Source organism: Castor canadensis, chromosome 3 (assembly GCF_047511655.1).
Source record: "Castor canadensis chromosome 3, mCasCan1.hap1v2, whole genome shotgun sequence".
Lineage (NCBI taxonomy): Eukaryota > Metazoa > Chordata > Mammalia > Rodentia > Castoridae > Castor > Castor canadensis.
The window spans coordinates 79,876,938-79,894,120 of NC_133388.1; the positions used below are offsets into that span (position 1 = coordinate 79,876,938).

At 37.9% G+C, this 17,183-nt stretch overlaps 1 protein-coding gene across 10 annotated transcripts in view; it reads left to right on the top strand.

The window, feature by feature from the left end:
- Nucleotides 1–17,183, top strand: part of Stxbp6 (syntaxin binding protein 6) — a 234,629-nt gene that overhangs the window by 88,736 nt on the left and 128,710 nt on the right. Inside the window, exon 2 of one of the 10 annotated variants that reach the window (XM_074068253.1) lies at nt 13,727–13,838. The exons of the other annotated variants lie outside the window; for them this stretch is intronic. The gene's annotated coding sequence lies outside the window, so the exon portion shown is untranslated. The remainder of the gene's footprint in view (nt 1–13,726; nt 13,839–17,183) is intronic. 10 annotated transcript variants of the gene reach the window in all.

The window sequence follows — 17,183 nt, forward strand, 5'->3', positions numbered from 1 at the left end:
AGGTGTTTTCTTAGACTGTTGGGAAGTGGTGCTACCATCTATAATGGGCAAGATGTGTGGATTTGGGCTTTCCTCGTCATTGTCAAATCACTGCCTCTTCACTGCTAAATGAAAAATCCATTCCCTAGCCTTTATTTAGACAGTTTCCCCAACATGACTGAATGCTTGGTGTCTAACAGTGGCCATTGTGCTTGTGGAAACACCTCTGCTTTGTGTAGCTAATGAGTGAATGATGTCCTGGCTTCTTCCCAGCTACAGGTTGGCAGTGGCTCTTCTTGTTGGTGTTCGGTCTTTGCATGTGCTTCTTGGGACTATGTATACTAAGCCCCTTGGCATTCTGTTGAAATAGTTCCAGGTTTTCTAATTTGCATCTCTATTACTGTTTCTGTACCCACATTGTGCTCCTTAGTCCCTATTTCCTTCAAAAAGCCATCTGTGTTCCCTCCTGTGGGCTGTCCCATTGTGGCTGCCAGTACTGTCTAAGAGAAGCCACAGTTTCTTGTTCAAACCAGAGGCAGGAAACTGAATTCTTTTTCTTTCTCGTCACATATGAAGCTCTACACTATTATTTTCTCCTCTGCTTTTCCTTTTAGAAGACCTGTCCGCCTTGTCAATCCAGATTAAATTATTTCACTGATACATGGCCAGTTTGATTTTCTAGTTAGTAAGCACCTGACTCTGATAGTAGTCTGTCATGACTGCTGTCTGTACATTCTTGGATTACCTCTTCTGAGCAATTTCTCAGTTACTTATGTTACTTAGCTTTTAATTTTAAGTTACAAAGCTCTACTCACTTCATCTAATGACCCAAAATTCTGGCCTCATTTGTCTTGGTCCTCTGGCTCCTATTTTATTATTATAATTATTTTTTTCTCAAGATAGGGTCTTTCTATGTAGCCCAGGCTCAAAATCATGATCTTCCTGCCTCAGTTTCCTTAAGTGCTGGAATTACAGATGTGAACTACCATGTCCAGCTTCTGGCTCCATTTAAGGCCAGTCCTTTCATGTGTACTCTATCCCTTGCCCTAATGCTTTTTCAAGCACTGCACTCCTCTGGTTATCTTGTCTCCAACCTGTTTTATAAAACTGTTCCCACAACCATACTGATATTACCTTCATACCACTCTCTTAAAAATCATCTATTCAGGACTCCAGCCCCCTTCCAAACTCTTTTTGTAGTCTGCCTTCTTTCAAGAGATGTCTGCACTTGCTTTGGGTACTCGCTACTCCCTCCTTCACCCTTTAGCCTGCTCCAGTCTGGCTGAGACCCTGCTTACCACTCTTGGTCTTGTTCCTGAAATGACCCTGGAGAGCCTCTGTGTTGTGTAATCCAGTGGCTGCTTTTTCTACCACCTTCCACTTCATCTCTCAGTAGCATTCAAAACAATCCATATTCTGCCTTAAAGCCAGTTCTCCCTTGGCATCAGACATAGTGTGTTCTGTTCTGGTTATCCTACTACTCTGTCACTTACTTTTGTTTTGTCTCTGTTGCAGATCTCCCCTATCTTTATTCTTAAACTTGTACTGTCCTGGCTCCTCTTTCTTCACACTTTCTCTCTTTCCTGCATTCTTAGTACTGACATCAATAAGTGTTAGGGACTATTGTTTCTAGTACTATTATATTTTACATTGTAGGGTAGTTATAACAGTAAAATAAGAATTCAGGTAGATTGCATAGAATATAGAAAATATCATAAAGCACGAAGTTATATTAGTTTTGTTTTTTCTCATAATTTTGTACAAAGATTAGACTGAAACATTTGTTGAAAGAAAGAATAGTCAAATTTATCTTTCTTTGGTTTCAGACATTAAACATCTTGGTTTTCTACTATGTATAAATTGCCATATGCTGTCTTAAAAGGTATATTTTCCAATCTACCAGACACTGGTGTAAACATTTTAAGATCATTTTCTTTGATCTATCCACATCATTGCTTTATGTGTCTTGACTTGAACCATTTTGATCTTTCTTAAATCCTGTGTGTATCTCTGAAAGTCTCCAAGTGACTAATTCTAGGGGAAAGTTGTTAGCTTATGTTTCTAATTAAGTTGCTTTTGTGAAGGATTTAATGAGTTAGTATATGTTTTTAATATACATAAGTCCCTTAGAGCAGTACTAGGACATAGTCAATGTTTAGAGAATGTCTACTATTGCTGTTCTTATTTAAATTCTTATTAATTTTCAACATGGGAAATTCCTTCAGGGAAGGGTGCATTTGCCTGTTTATAGACACAGTGACATTGATGACCTGACCTGCCTTCTCTGTTGGCTAGTACTTTCAGGTGTGGCCCAAAGACTAGCCAGTTCAGAACAATTGAGGTGCTCAGAAAAGAGCAAATTCATGGAACCCAACAACAACAGATTTGCCAAGCCACCACTGTGGGGAGTGGGTACTAGGAATCTGCTTTTAAAAACAGATTTCCCTGGTTAGTTCCTATACATACTAAAGACAGGATTATTTTTATATTTAATAAATTGGAGGCACAATATCTTTCAAGATATCAATCATGGAATTGACCTTAAGCAGCACTGGGTGTTTTGCCCTCATCTTGTCAATAGCAAATGGGAGCCTAGAAAAAATTATCTTCTCCAGGGTCACATCATTTGCTAGGGGCATAGTCAGGCAAAGGCTCCTTGCTCCCAGTTCTGTTCTCTGTACATAAATGCCCCATGTCCAGTGAAACAACCTAAAAGGCTTTTCAGTATTCCTTCCCTAAAGCAGTGGAAGGGACTGTCCTAATGCCAATGGACAGGGAAAGTAAACAGAGTGACCAGGAACAAGACCAGAGAGAAGAGCAACGGTAAGAAAAACTAGGAAAAGAATGTGATGGCTTCATGTTTGTTCCTGCTGTAAGTGTCCTTGGCATGGTGTAGTAGTGAGAGCCTGGGGTTGAAGACCTTGGTTTAAGGCTCTTTAAAGACTTAGCTGGGTATCCCCAGAGTACTAGACTAAATGATCTCCAAGCCCCTTGGAGATGCTAGTTCCAGCATCTTCAGCTTTGCTCTATTGGAGATGATTTTGTTGTTTACTCATCTCTTTGGTGATCAGCATGCCCATCCTGGAGGAAGTGATGAGACCTTCTTTGTTACAGCAGAGCTCAGTAGAACTCCTCATCTTTGCATATGAAAAAAATAAATTGTCACCCTGTTTTCACTCCTTAGTTTCCTGAATTGACAGCCTTCCTTATAGAAAGCTACATTTTGACTTTCTCAAGAAGGATAGAGAAAAGCAAGAGCAAAAAAACAAAAACACTCAATCTTAATTTATAATTCAGATCTGTTGAGAGGAAAACAAGGCATTTAATTCATTTATATTGCTTAATGAAAAAATGTCCAACCATTGAATTTCAGTGACTGAATAAGTAACTGTCTATTTTGAATCACCAAATTACCCTTTTTAAATAAGAAAATACAAATTTTTTCCAGTTCTTTGATATTTCAGAGTCAAAATTAGATCTCCTACTGTTGGAGATTTATAATGATTTATTTAAAGGTCAAGGTGTAGACATTATTCTAACCATTGAAACCAATTTTTATCCCTTTCTGAATGTTATGATCCAATTACATAGCTGTATATTTTATTAAATATAATCAGTTCAGTACTGAATAAAAGCTAGTTTTTATTATCCATAGCAATTAAGTTTTCAAATGTCCTTTACTTTAGAAAACCTGGAAGTTTTCATTGAGTTTACTTTTTTAATGAAGAATTCAGAATATAATCACTAAATGTCATTAAAAAACATAAAACTGAAAGATATAAAAAATTGAAAATTTTGATTTTGATGGAACATTCAGAATGAATAATTTATCAGTCAGGATTCTGTTCAGCTGATTGTAATGAAAAACCCTGCATAAATGATGGCTTAAATAAATCAGGAGTATATTTTTCCCCTTAGGAGTCCAGGTGGTTACCATGACTCCTGTGCCTTCCAGGTCTCTCTACCTTACCTAACTGATTACCTGTGGTTTCAATAGGATGGACCTCCAGCAGAGTCACACTTAATTTTTTGGGAAGGAAGAAGAGGTAGGGCTGAGAGCAAAGGAGCAAGCCTGCATTCACTGGGTTCTCCCCGAGACCCTGGTAACTTTCCAGTGCATTTCATTGGCCAGAACTCTGTCACATGGTCACCTTAGCTATGAGTGAGATGAAGCTAAAAATACATTGCCTATCTCTTGAGTCACCCACTACTACCACAGTCAAGGTTCTGTTAAGTAGATAGGAATAGGCATTGGGTAAGTTACATATTAATAATCCTATTATTCCCTGCAGAATGAGGATATCAGATTTCTGAAAGAGATTTCACCTTAAAGAACTGATTAAGTTAAATAATAGACAGATAGATAGATAGATAGATGAGAGAGAGAGAGAGATGGTGATACAGGTACATATATATTTTTGATCCTCCTTTCACTTGTTTTCTTCTCTGAGTATGTCACTTTTCTCCCTCCAGTAAGAATACCTGTGTTGATTTTTCTGTTACATAGTAATCAGTTTGAACGCAAGTATGCACTTACATGTTGGTCTGTGGAATTGGGAATGGGCCTATACTAAGGATGTCTGTCATTTCTGAGTAATATATTTGCTCTTGTCATAACTTTCTCAGCACTACACACACTCAGATCAAAGGTGATTGTGTTCAGTAAATATTGGATTAAAAAAATCAGATTATCAGTGGGAAAAACATGGAGACAAAATAACTGGCTGTTTGGTTCTGGCAATTTATTATATTCTGCAGGAACATGAGAGATTAGAATTAGTGCACTGTGACTGAAGTGTACTGAAGAGCACCCCTGAAGTTCTGAAGCAAGGTGGTGGGGATGAATATGGTGAACCTCCTCTTTCCCATTTTCACCATGGTGTATGAACCCTGCCCTATGGTCTGCTGGGCTCAGTGCTCCATCCCCTCTGGATGAAATTGTTGGAAATGGGCATTTACCTATCTAGTCTGCTTTCAAATAAGGTTCAGTTTTCTCTGGTAAAATGACACTCAGATGGTACCATTTTTATATCTTTGCTATTTTTACTGTTTATGTCAAGACTTCTACTGGTGGGCTCAAAAATGATTGATTCCTGATTGTTTTGCCTTGGATAACCCCCCAAATCTCATGCATTAAAGGTATGATAACCCCAAAAAGCTCATATATTGAACCCCCAAAAGGCTCAACTGGAGGGTGCTGTTGAGAAGTGATTGCTTCATAAGGATGCTAACTTCATGGGTGAGTTAACTGATTGATAAGTTGGTACTGAATGTGCAGTTAGGAGGTACAGCCTGGTTGGAGGACATAGGTCACATGTGGACATGCCTTTGAAGAATATATCTTTCCCTGGCCCCGTCCTAGCACCCCCACATCTCCCCATCTCTGTCTCCTCTCTCTCTCTCTCTCTCTCTCTCTCTCTCCTTCCCCACCACCATAAGGTGAGCTTCACTGTGTCCTCTTCCACGATGTTGTCCTTCATCATGGGCCCACAGCAAAGGGACCAAGGGACAGTGAACTGAAACTTTTGAAACTGTGAACCAAAATAAATCTTTCTTCTTTTAAACTGTTCATCTCAGGTATTTGTCACAGCAGTGAAAACCTAACACACTGGCTTTCTTCTGATTACTCTTTCCCTTCACTTTTTTGTCAAACTCTATTCTGTACTTTCATTGAAACATTGCTCTTACAAGTTGACTACACCACCAATACTAGATTTAAGCGTTAAGCTCTTCACAGTCTCATTTCTCAAACACAATATGAATTGAAATAAATATTTCAGCCAGAGATACTTGCCTGCTGAGGAGGAAGATCTACAGATACACATCATAGCCAGCTGTTGGCTTCCACTAGCAGCTCCTGCATAAGGCCCTGTACAGGCTACTCACGGGCCCTGGGGATTGAAGGAGGCATCTGCTTATATTAATCTCTGGGATGCTATCACACTGGTGGTTCCTGAGTTAAGTACATATGGTATTGCTGTCTCAAGTAGATGAAGGAACCAAGGAAGATGGAGAATGGAGGCAGAAAGGAGTAGGTGTCAGGGTGGCAAGATAGAGGGCTACCTGAACTAATCTGACAGGGCAATGAGGCCTGAGAAGAGATGCTGAGTAGTGGGGTACATATTGATGGCAGTGAACCTACTGTAGCAAGGTAGATATAGGGTGTGATTCTTGGACCCAGGACAGATGTCAAAAATCTTTGGTTAGAATTCTAAGCCCCCAGTGGTCTGGTTTTCTGTTACTCATCCCATACACATACTCATTTTTAGCCATTTTCTTAATCTGAGGAACTTTTCTATTCTTCTATCTTACTTTAGTTGTATTTCCTATTTCCTCACCTGCTGGATTGGATGACAGCTGCCAACCTCATCTCACATATTGTCACTCAAGTGCCTCTGTGAGGCACTTGGGACTGAAATGATGCTCCCTCCTCCAGACTCCCAAGGTGCTCTTGTGCATCCTTTTCATGATACTTATATTGTCCTAAAATTCAGGTTTGTCTGCTCCTTCCATATGGCAGGATGTTGAGATTAGTGACCTTATCTTACTCAGCTTCATAAGCACACTGTCCAGCACAGTGGATAGCACAGTGTCGTTACTCAGTACTAGTAGGTGAATTTGTCAATGAAACCCAAGGAAACTGGCTGTATTGTCAAATATTATAGCTAAGTTTTTTCCCATCTTGCCAGTTGACATAATACACCCAACTTGCCAAGCCTTTATTTGATTAGTTGGTGGTAATGTCTGTTAGAGGTTGGGGATAGGGTGGGGTAGAGTGATGTAGGGGAAGTTGTTTTGGAAAGGTTTGCATTAAATCAATAGGTCCCTGACATGCACCAGCATAAAAATACACACACCGTCCTTATCAGTCTGCAGTCAGAATATTTACTCATAGGTCAGAAAAGAGGCTTGCAGCATCAAGCCAGCTGAGCAATAATAAAAAGCTTCAGATGATAGATGGAAGATAAAGGGAAGATGAACATCCTCTTAACCACAGGCCATGTGTACATTTCGTTGTTTGCCACCTGTGGAACCACCACCTGGCCAAGTGCTTCAAATGTGAATGTTGAGTTTGCACAGTCCCAATTCCAAGCTGCAACTTTTTTTTCCAGATCAAACTATTTTTATTATCATCATTATTATTTATATACACATTTTTTCATTTTAATAGCATATAATAGCCATACAGGAGGATGAATTGTGATATTTACATATGTGCCTACAATATATCTTAATTAGATTACCCCCTCCATCATTCTCCCTCTTCCTCTTTTTTCCCCCTTCTTTCAACAGATTTCGTTCTTCTGTTTTCATGTATGGATACAAGATACATCCACCATAGTCACCCTAATTCACCCTTTCCATGTACCCACCTACCTCCCACTGGTACCCAACCCCCCAAAAGTCCTATTTTTCTCTCCTGCCCTTCATTTTTTTAAGTATATATTGATAGTCCCGGGGGGGGGTCACCTTGATAATACAGGCCTGTGTATATCATGATTTAGTCAAATTAACCCCCCCAATTACTTACTCATTCTCTACCACCATGCTTCCCTAATATTCAGCAACTTACAGTACAGTGCATGTTATATTCATATATAGCTGAGTTGTTTCAATATTTTTTATTCTCTAACATTTTCTTTACCTCTCCTAACTACCATAGCCCCTTCAGACAGACTCACTAATGCAGTTTTGTTCTATCTATCTACATACATACGTAATTATTACATATGTGTATTTGTGTAATTATATATGTATCTGTATATACATTTAGTTTATAGATCTGACTTCCACATATGAGGGACAACATGTTATCTTTGACTTTTTAAGCCTAGCTTACTTTGCTTAGCATGAAGTTCTCCAGTTCCATCCATTTATTATGGCTGAATAAAACTCCATTGTATATATATACCACATTTTCTTAATCCATTCATCCATCATGAGGCATCTGAATAGCTTCCAAAGGTTGGCTATTGTAAATAGTGCTGCAGTAAACATGGGTGTGCAAGTGGCTCTATCATATCCTGGAGCATATTCCTTGGGATATATGCCAAGGAGTAGTATCGCTGGATTGTAGGCTAGTTCTATTTTTGGTTTATTGAAGGACCTCCATATTGCTTTCCATAGTGGTGCTGCAACTTTTTTTTTTTTGCCTTGTCCCTTCCCACTAAAGTTGCCTGTGCCCACAGAAGGGTAAGAGTTTTGGAAATGAACACCCCTACTCCATTGGTTCAAACTAATAGATATGTCATTATATCTTATATTAGGAACCATTCTAGCAAAAGTTATCCTTTTTACTTCAGCTGGATGTTCTGCTATAGACACCAATAGGTGACCAGGTAGGTCACTCTCCATAGTACTTTGTACAGACTTTACATTATTCTCTTAGCTGTATACAAACATGAACATATCAGATTTCTTTTTAAAAGAATGACATTTGAGGATTAGGGACAGGTATCAGAACCCCTCTTTCCAAAGGAATTAGATAGGGACTCAATTTGCTGTTTTCTTTTTATTTTTAAAATTATTTGTATTAGTGTATATTAATTGTACAAAGTGAGAGGTTTCATTGTGATATTTCGGCACATGCATACAATGTACTTTGATCATATTTTCCACCTCTATTACTGTTTCTTATTCCCCATTCCCTTAACCCTCCTTTTAAAAACTTTCCTACAAATTTCCCTTGCCCTCTTCATTTCCCCCAAATTGTGCCCTTTTTATATGCATGTACACATACGCATACACATTCCACTTAGAGAAAATTGCTGTGTCTTTCTGAGTTGGAATTACTTAGCTTAACATAATGATCTTAGTTCCACTCATTTTCCTGTGAATACATAATTCATTCTTTATAGCTGAATAATACTCCATTGTGTACACAAACCACATTTTCTTTATCCATTCATCTGTTGGTGGATACCTAGGCTGATTCCATGACTTGGCTTTTGTGAACACTACTACAGTAAACATGAATCAACAGGTATAGAGAATTTGTGATTAGAATTAATCCCAGTTAAATTCTGCTGTAAGTCTAGAATATCTTTCAGAGCTAAAAGATAATATAACAAAAAAACCCAATGTGAATGAATGCAGTAACCTGTTTGTGTGTATTACACACTGGAGTAAATAAAATATGAGATTGGTGACACATTTTTCTTTCATATTATTTATGTGGCTGTCAGAAATGGGTGTTGTTCACATTTTGTTTCTGTTGGATGCCATGGTCTAGATTCTGCAAGCATTTCAACATGATGATATAGTACACAGGGTAGAAATTCAATAAACATATTTGATAGCTTTGATTTAAAGATAATGACCACTGCCATCAAAAGAACAGAAGAAAACCCCCAGTTTTCACCTCTAATTAGGCCAATAAAGTTTTTTATTCTCTTTTACTCAAGAGAAAAAGTAACACAGTTTAGATATACTTGGGAAAATGTTGTGTAACTACATATGATTGGCTGTAGCTCAAATCTTTTATTTACCCCTGTGGTTTTCAGAGGAACACATTGCTTTTCAGATTGCCTACCTGAACATGTAGGGTTGTAATCAAGACTTCCCAAACTAGGACCGGAGTCAGGAACATATCCAGACATAAGAGCTACAGTTACTCCTTGTGTACATATGCTCTGTTCTGTAGTCTCTGTTGCCTGGCCACCCAGGTACCACGAGGGAATAGAAACATTATTTGGTAACTGCAGCAAAGCATGTTGGTACTTGACTTGATATAACCCAACTGTACCTCCTTAGATGAATGTCAAGATGTAATTAGAGTTTATTTTCTGCATTTCTGTCTCTTGTACTCTGTAATTTTTTTTTCATTTCTGGCTGCTTGGAATTGACCACTTAAATGCTCTTCCCCCCTGCCGGGCATCCACCCTCCCCCTTTAATATTCCACCAACAAGGCATGTTGAACATGAGTTAAGTGCGTTTACACTTTGCCTTAATAGAAAAGTAACCTTTCAGATAGCAGTGGACAGCCAGTGAGAAGGAGTCATGGTGTTTAGTATCTTGTGAAAGCTTTGGGGAGTGGGTCACCATGGAGACACTTTCTGTTCTGCTTTCATGTGACAGGCCTGATTTGCCCCCAGTACTGAAAATAAACAACGCATAAAAATTCATTCCTTACAGTGCAGTCTAGTACTGCTATATAAGCTAAGTGTGTGTGTGTGTGTGTGTGTGTGTGTGTGTGTGTTTTCCTTTTCTTACGAAAGTTGAAAGAATGCCTTTTCTCTGGGCCTTAGAATCTGGAAAGTAGTTTGATATTGATACTGATTATATAAATCTTAGAAACAATTGGAGGAGTAGTGTCTGCTATACAAAGTGGAGACCCTGGGGTGTTTTATTTTTTATCATGAATGCAGTATAAAGTATAGTTAAGTATTATAAAATTATTGAAGAAAGACGAAGAAGAATCTCCTGAAAAACTAAATCTTTGAATGACTAAGTTATTGTAGATATTAGTAGATAAATGAACCTGAGTGTAGGTGGAGAGGGGACAGCATCTGATGAGACACCATTAAAAAATGGTGGAATTGCCCTGGGCACAACATCTACATTTTCCTTCAAATAGCCAGACACTAGGATTTGTTTTTTTCCTCTAGAGTTTTGTAAGATTTCCATTGTCTTGAGCAAGGTGTGCATGATTGATAAATACAATGAATTGCTGTCTTCCCCACATAAAGGCAGGCAGAATTTTTGTGTTACAATTTTGTACCTTACTAACATTTGCTGAATTTGCAAAGTGACAATGTATTAAGTGATTTTTTGATTGGCAGTTTTTTAAGATGTCATCTGTACTTAAAAAGTGCAGAATAACCGAAATCTCTAAAACCTGAATACGCCAGGTAATTTTCTTTTATTTTAGCCAAATGGCTGTGTGTGTGCCCAAATGGACAGTAAACTTGGATGTCAGAAACAGTAATATTTAAAGATAACACAGCCAAGAAAATATTTGGTTAAAGTTCTTTCTGAGTGTACACACATTTAAAATGTACATCAGTTATAATACAAAGTGGTGATAGAAGTTACTATATTTCATGTATTTCTAAGATTTCTTTTTCATCTCTAAAATTAAGATGCCTCTTAGCATCTGTGGTGTCTTTAAGTTGTCATCAGCCAGGTGGCAGTCATGACATAATTGTGATTGCATGTTCAGATTAGGCATAACTGTTCATATTGTTGTGGCTTCAATTAAGATGGGTTTATGTATAATTGCCCCATAAACTGCATTTGATAATACTGTTCAGTTAGAGCGTGTGTGTATTTATATACATACATGGGAATGAGCAGCATGATGCATGACACGTATAAGTCTAAAAGCTATTTCAGTAAGTACAAAGTGATAAAAAAGCATTGTGTCATAGTTTAGTTGCTAGTCTCTTTACTTAGGTAGTGTCACATAATAATAGAACCTCTTTTTTTTTTCTTTAATTATTCATATGTGCATACAAGGCTTGGTTCATTTCTCCCCCCTGCCCCCACCCCCTCCCTTACCACCCACTCCGCCCCCTCCCTCTCCTCCCCCAATACCCAGCAGAAACTATTTTGCCCTTATTTCTAATTTTGTTGTAGAGAGAGTATAAGTAATAATAGGAAGGAACAAGGGTTTTTGCTGGTTAAGATAAGGATAGCTATACAGGGCATTGACTCACATTGATTTCCTGTGCGTGGGTGTTACCTTCTAGGTTAATTGTTTTTGATCTCACCTTTTCTCTAGTACCTGTTCCCCTTTTCCTATTGGCCTCAGTTGCTTTAAGGTATCTGCTTTAGTTTCTCTGCGTTAAGGGCAACAAATGCTAGCTAGTTTTTTAGGTGTCTTACCTATCCTCTTAATAATTGCTGGTGACTTGGAGGCGAAGAAATCCAGTCTATAAGACACAGTGCCCTTACACAGTGAATGGAATTTCTGCTCTTCTCTACCTATGGCTATGTTTTCCATTTCTTCATCTCACTACAAACTGTGTTGTGATCTCTTGTGTTGCCACTGTGGTTGTGGTGCATCCAGTGCATCCCTTGTGCCTACTCAGCAATCATGCATGTTCTTTTGCTGTGATCCACATGGTGTGTAGGGAGGGATAACAGGAGCATCGAAAAGACAAATGTCAGTGTTGAAGTAGATTTCTGGGATTAAAAGAATAGAGTAAGCCATTAGACTCCCACATGTCTATAAGTTTTGACTCTGGCCTAATTCAGACCCTAGGCAATTGAGCTAACCAACTTCTGACACAGAAATGTAAGCAAAGTTCAAAGACACCAGGTTCTAGCCAAATCAAAGCAATACTCTCAAACCAAAGGGTCACATGTGCTTTGTGATTCTACACTTTCTCTTATTTCTTGTGTTTGTTGTAGCGTCTTGGGCTAGGTCTCTCCTCTGAAAGTAGATATTAATGAGAGTTGCCAAATTATTCCTGTCTGGTCTGTGCTTGGATATTAAGTTATTTGAGGTGTGTGTTCATCAGGAAAAGATTATCATTTCCAAGAGCAATACTACATCTGAGAAGAAAGACTTTTGAGGCTAATCTCCAGTTTCAAGAAAAGACACTAGAGAAAAAGCAGTCTAATACAATTCTGCTTTAGTTTATTATTGTTTTCAAGTCCAAGTGCATATTTTGCAAATAGAAAATTTTATACTCTTTATGAGCACATTTGCTCATTATATTTTTAGAAAATACATTTATTTTATATGCAAAGCCCATCCAACTCCATTTTATTAATTCATTTCCAGTCATAACTCTCTTGTCACATCTATATCTACAATTTATATTTCCATGTTGAAATTCAGATTATTCAGATTATTGGTTATTTTGACTTTTAATTTTGTTGGGGATTTTGGCAAAAAACACGTATGTGAATTTTTTTCTGGATTTTATATTTCATTTGTCTTTTGGTTGTCTCGTTTGTTTCGATACTTCATCTTTAGCTCATATTCAGTATTATTTTCTATGTCTTCTACTTTTCTTCCATTGCCCCAAATTCATTTCTATAATTTGGAGATTCCTATATTATAAATATTGCCCAGAAAATCTATCTCCAATGAGGAGTCTCTGCAGGATACCTTGTGTAGTAAAATGGCTTGTTGATATGAGAAGCTGAGTATGCTTAATTATTCTACATCTGCTCTGTCAATTTTTCATACTTAACTAAAGCGTTTTGATTTCAGTGCTATATTGGAATTATTTTCAGCTTTTGTAACATATAGATGTAAATGGTGCAGATTCTCTGTGGGAAAATCAGTTTCATAGAAAGGTTTTCTGTATGTTCTTTGTATGTTCTCCTTTTCTACTCATCCTGATGCCCCAAGAGAGCTAAAGAACTGTGTGAAAATGCATTAATTTTATATGTCAAACATAAGTCACGTATTTTTGAGACTCTTTAAAAAGAAGTATCTTACACTTATTAAGGGCCTTAAAAGCACTTTTTGGTGTTCTTTATCAAGATTCAGTGTGCTTGCTGTGATGGCTAATCTTGATTGACCACACCATATGACTGGGAGATGGCTAGAAGGTTAGTAAAGCAGACCTCTAGGTGTTGTTTTTGAGGCCATTTCCAGAGATGATTATGCCATAAGGTGTCTGACCTAATCAGTGGTTTAATCCACTAAGGGTTCAAAATTTGAATAGACTATTGGCAGTTGGTAGAACTGCGAAAGGTAGGACTTCATTGGAAATATGTTCTGGGGAAATGCCTTTGAAGGGTATATCTTGACCCTGGCCCCTTCCTGTTAATTTTTCTGCTTCCTAGCTACCAAGAGGTGAGCAGTTTTCATCTGCCACATCCTTCCACCATGAGAGAACGCCTCACCTCAGGCCCAGAAACATGGGCCAACCAACCTCGGACTGAAACCTCTGAAAAGGTGAGCTGAAATAACCCTTTCCTCTTCTTAAATTCTTTCTCTCAAGTATTTGTCACAGCGACAATGCATCTAACATATGTGCCTTAGTAGTTTTGTTTTGGAGAGTGACATTATTGATTTTGTAAACAAATTCTTATACTTCTTCCCAGCTTTCTTCCTATTCCCCTTGGCTTCTGTTACTTGCAGTATTTTTACTTTGTCGGGGACTATAATATGAACATTCTGTTCTGCCAGCGTGCTTCCTCCCATTGTGAGTCTTAGTTCTGTATATTAATGGATTCGATGTTTATTCCAAATCCTTTACCACAGCCTCTCCATTTTGAAGCCTTTATTTTTGGTCTTTGCAGATAGGCTGGGTTTCATCTGGATTATCCAGAGCCTTGTCAAGTGAACTGTGTGTGTCAACATACAGTTCCTGTGTTCTTTCATGCTATGTTTATACTTGAACTTTCTTTCTCCTATAACTTTGTGGTTGTTTCATTGGCTTATTCACTCAGTGTTGTCAGTGGAAGCTGATAGCCAAGCTGATTTTTCCCCTTTAATAAAGGATTCATTTTAATATTAAAAATTTATTTCTTTACATTTTAGGCTTAGCAACTTAGCCAAGAAATGTCTTCATATTAACCAATATAGTCTATAAAGTCTATAAGCTCAATTTTTTATTTTAGTAAGGGTTTCTCCCACCATGTTTCTTAATATCTTGTGCTCCTTTCAGTTGTCTTCTACGAGATTGTATTTGTATTCTATTCCTGTTTCTCTTTAATTACTTCAATTTTGGTACTTTTCTTCCTTGCATTTATTATTGCTTTACAGGTCTTTTTGTCTTTGCTTCATCTAGGTGTTCAGTAGTTATTAACTATTTGTTCCCTAAATTGCTCTGTAACCTTTGGGAAATCACCCAATTTCTCCAACTTTGGCATAGAAATGAAGTTTTTCTTTTAATTGGACTCCATACATTTTGGTTTTCTTTTTAATTACATTAAAAGTGCATGACCAATTTTGATAGGATATAGGATACAATTAAAAATTTCTAAATAAATACATTGAAAAACATTTTCCATAGGAGCATATGCATCCTGTAATATTCAATAAAATTAGGCATCATGGTAATAATAGCATAATGTGCTTAGATTGACAAAGTAATCTCAGTTCCCAAAGGCAGTGTGTAGACACAAAAATAAACAAATAAAGCATAACAGCAACAAAAATAGTACTGAAAATACTGACCCTTTTTGTGAGGACTTAGTCCTCAGTACACACAAAAACTGTATGGTCTGTGTGTTGAGCACAGCTTCTGTCTCCTTTGCTGTGTCTTATCCCTCTTGACCTTTGAATACTGTTTCAGCCTGTCTGCCTTCTACTGTATGTTCTCCTTAGGAAGTTTCCAGTTATGTCGTTTTCAAAACCATCTATCTGTTTCAGAATCACAAACTTATATCTTCATCCTTGACCCCTTATCACTGCTTCATATCTTTACATCCAGCTGCCCAGTTACCATTTCCATTTAATGTCTAATAGATATCTCAAATCTAACATGGTCAAAACAAAGCTATTGGTTTCTTCTTTGTTCACCCAATCCCTTCTCCCAAGTTTTTTTAGTCCATCTCAAATGACAGTAGTTGGCCCACCTAGCTACTCAAGCCACAAATTTTGGAATCATTCTTGATTCTCCCATTTCTTTTATCCCCCTACATCTAATCAATTAGCCAGAGCTAATCAATTAGCTAGAACTATTGTTTCTGCCTTCCAAATAAATCCCTGATCCAACCGTTTTTGTCCATTTAACTGCTATCTCACTACTGCAAGCCATCATCCTCTCTCCTGTAACCCCTGGTGTTGCCACCTAGTGGTTTCCCCACTCCTGTTCTCTTCTCCCACTTATTAAAATCCATTTTATAGACAGTAGGGCAAATAATTTTTAAAGAATCAGCTAGCTCTTACTTTTGCATTTATAACTGTCAAATGAGTGCATGAGTAAATCTAACTTTTGTTAATTGCAGATATTATCACTAGAATAAATCTAAATCTGAGCTGTGACTTACAAGACCCTGAACCATCTTGTGCATCTCATTTTGAAGTCTTCTTGTAGCTTCTCTCTTGTCCTTCAGCCCCTTAATGGTACTCAAGCTACATGGGCCTCTGCAAATTCCTTAGAAATATGAATGTTTCCATTCCCAACCTTGCCATTTGCTTCTCCCTTCTCTGTTTTCTGCTAGCTTTTTGCCTGCCCTGTCCTGATTCTCTGTATAGTTGACCACTGATATCAGGCCTCCACTCAGTGCTACCTCCTTGATCACTCAGTCTGAAAGGTCACGTCCCCACACCCCCAAACAGGCACATGATCCAACCTTAGATTAGATCTAGTATCATTTTTGGAATTATCTTGTATGTGTTTAGTTCTTGTTAACACCACTCTAATTCCTAAAACATAATAGGTGCTCTATTAATAAATGAGAAGGATTGAATTGAAGAAATGAATGCATGAGACTTTAAAATGTATACTTATTCTTTTAAAGGAGCCTAACTCTAACCAGGGAAAGTTTTATGGACATTCAGAGAAATAAGGAAGAAAATGGGAAATAGCTCTTATTTCTTTGGCCATACTGGGGATTGGCTTCAGGGCCTGGCAGTGGCTAGGCAGGTACTGTACCACGTGAGCCATTTCCCAGCTGGTTATTTCTGAGACAGAGTCTTGCTTTAAGCCCAGGCCTAGATTGTGATCCTCCTACTGTGCTTCCCTGCTTAGCTGAGATGACAGGCACTCATCACTGTCCCCAGCCACTGGTTAAGATGGAGACTACAAACTCCACCTGAGCTAGTCTTGAACTACTGTTCTCCCAGTCCCTGCCTCTCAAGTACTTAGGATTATAGACTTGGGCCACTGTGCCTACCTGAAAATAGCTCTTGACATTTAACCTTTTCCTCTTTGTAGGGTTGGTTAAACATAGCTTGCTGAGGACATAGAACATGGATAAACAAGAAAGTATTAATTTTTACACATCTAGCGAATCCCTTTTCATTACTTTTATAAAAGTAGGAGTATAATAGCCACTTAAAATTTTTCTTAAAAAAGAACCAAAGTCTCTAGTCCTATTACTCACACAGATCTCAGCCTTTGTCCACATTTTTTGATACAATTGTAATTTTGTCAACCTATACTCTTTATATACAGTAGAAATTTCAGGAAGTTTCTGTTTAGTGTTATTAGTCCATTGTCATGGCAGCCATCCTGGGCATGTGCACTAGAATAATAAAGTGATTTATTTAGTACATAGAGAAAAAAACCATTGAGCAGCCCACCTCCCCACCTGCAGGTCACCATAGAGAGTATCTTTTCAGAATAGT